Consider the following 2,547-nt stretch of genomic DNA (forward strand, 5'->3'; position numbering starts at 1 on the left):
TACTATGAGGTCTTTGAGATAAGATGGGGCCTGATTATTCAAGACCTTGTATGTGAGGAGAAGGATTTTAAATTCTATTCTAGATTTAACAGGGAGCCAATGAAGAGAAGCCAATATGGGAGAAATCTGCTCTCTCTTTCTAGTCCCTGTCAGTACTCTAGCTGCAGCATTTTGGATCAGCTGAAGGCTTTTCAGGGAGCTTTTCGGACAGCCTGATAATAATGAATTACATTAGTCTTGCCATGATCCTGGGCTGATGGCCTGATGTCTTGTGTTCTTTTGGTTATGTTTTGTGTAGCTTCTTAGTGTGCTATGGTTTTGAGTTAGGTTTGGTTTGTTTCCTGTTCTTGTCTTCCATGTTTATCACATGTTTAGATTCCCTTTGTGATCACTCTCCTTTATCCAGTCTTTTATGTTGTCTTGTTTGGTTACTTGCTGTTTTAGTTTGACAGTCCGGTGCTCCTTGTGTTGTGTTTAGTTTTGCTTCCCTTGTTTAATTAGTTAGATTCTGTTCACCTGTGCCCTGTATTCCCCAGCTGATTCCTTTCTCCCATTATTACCTCCTGTGTGAATTAACTTTTCAGCATCAGTCTGAGACAAGATGTTTCTAATTTTGGAAATACTGAATAAATTTCAAAAAGCAGTCCTACATATTTGTTTAATATGTGCATTGAAGGACATATCCTGGTCAAAAATGACTCCAAGATTTCTCACAGTGTTACTGGAGGCCAAAGTAATGCCATCCAGAGTAAGTATCTGGTTAGACACCATGTTTCTAAGATTTGTGGGGCCGAGTACAAGAACTTCAGTTTGATCTGAATTTAGAAGCAGGAAATTAGAGGTCATCCAGTCCTTAATGTCTTTAAGACATTCCTGCAGTTTAACTCATTGATGTGTGTGTAACCCACATTTAAATAGGGCTTTAATAAAAAATGCCCTTGACCCTCATAAACATTAAAAATGCTTTTGGTTTAACAGTTATGTTTTATTTATGGTCGATTTTTGTTATAATCAGTAGCTGAAAGGAAAAAAAACACATGCATCGCTTTAGCCAATGGGCTGCTGCCTAGTGGCGCATTGCCCCGCCCACCACTTCCTTCGCGGGGGGCGGGCTTTCCTCTGTCTTTCCGGCTGCGACTCCGATGCTGAGCGAGCTGTTAAGGAAAAGGGAGACGGAGATTCATTGAAAAAAGAGCACAAAAAGCGATATATAGTAAGTAGTTAGCAACGTTACCAATGCTAAGCATGATTTTGTGCATATAAACTGCTGGAGTGATGCATTGAGCTCACGAATGTTAACTCGATCGGTTCCCTCTGTATTTCTGGTTGTAGAGAGTCAGAGGTCGGAGGCGGCGCCATTTTGTGTTGCGCTGTCCTCTCGTGAGATCGGTGAGCAAATTATTTTACTTGTTCCTGGCTTATTTGCAATTTTTGAGTTCAGTGTGAGTAAAGTATTTTAAAATTTATCAAAGAAAAAGGTTTACAATAGTAAGTTCTGTTTTTTTATTAAGAATGTGATTGAGATTGTAAATATTTAATCTTTTGAGCCTGAGGAAACAGTTAAAACCCATGCTACGGTTATTGCATTTTGCACTAATTCATTTTAAATTGTATACATGGTTAATGTTACTTTTGCTAACAAATTGTGAATTGTGGTTAATGAAAACTCATTGTACTTCATGACGCTGTCGTTGACAGGTCAGGTTTTTTTTTTCTTTTCCTTGGTTTGTTTTATTTGTGATGTGATGGCGAGCCAATCCCACAGACGAACCAGACAACTTCTTCCCGTGCTGCCCTGCACAGTGCGGTAGGCCAGCTGTGACAAGGATCTCTGCCACACCATTCTGCACCTGCTGTCCTCTTTCACACACACACACACACATACACTGACGTTCCCCTGGACTTTTAGACGCTTTAAGGACTTCTACGGACTCAGTACACTCCCACAGGCAGGAGGCGGACCTGGTGTGGACAGATTGGAAACACCCCTCCAAAATAAGGTTCTGTTGCATACAGCTGGTGAGATCGAAGCAGTGTGATATTTGTTATTGGAATGGTTTTGTTTTGAACTAAAGCCTAAGTTGTGAATTTAGAAGGGTGCACCCGGGAAAATTTTGAAAGTGACTGTGATTGTAAAATAAGATTACTGGTACCGAAGAGAAACTTTTATTTAAAATTTATTTCATTTGTTACAATATATTTTCTTTAAAATACACAAGCCGGCAACTTTTCAAAACCATAACCTGTGTTCGAGTCTCATTCTTTTCACACCTCCTTCCTGTGGCCGAACCTTCTGGCCCAAATCAATTAAGCTTCCTTACCTTAAGTCTTGGAAGGAAAATCCTGAGGTGAGATTTCTCTATAAGTAACTTAGGTGGTTACAATTGGCGAGCCAGCCAGCCAGGAGGAGGAGATATTGTGAACTGCATGAGACTCATTTTGTTAAACATTTCAGAAATAAACAGTCAAGCCAAAATCTGGTAAAATGGAAATTGTAGTTAAAGAGTCAGTTAAAATCCCTAACTCAGTAATCATAAGTGGACTTAC

General features: G+C 39.7%; 1 long non-coding RNA gene across 1 annotated transcript; it reads left to right on the forward strand.

Annotated features, from left to right (window-relative positions):
* Positions 1-986: 986 nt before the first annotated feature.
* On the forward strand, positions 987-1,811 carry LOC115783705 (uncharacterized). The gene is made up of 3 exons (XR_004020234.1): positions 987-1,213; positions 1,333-1,389; positions 1,699-1,811. It is a non-coding gene; the product is annotated as an uncharacterized LOC115783705 (long non-coding RNA).
* The last annotated feature ends 736 nt before the right edge of the window (positions 1,812-2,547 follow it).

The sequence above is a fragment of the Archocentrus centrarchus genome, chromosome 7 (genome assembly GCF_007364275.1).
Source record: "Archocentrus centrarchus isolate MPI-CPG fArcCen1 chromosome 7, fArcCen1, whole genome shotgun sequence".
In the NCBI taxonomy this organism is placed as follows: domain Eukaryota; kingdom Metazoa; phylum Chordata; class Actinopteri; order Cichliformes; family Cichlidae; genus Archocentrus; species Archocentrus centrarchus.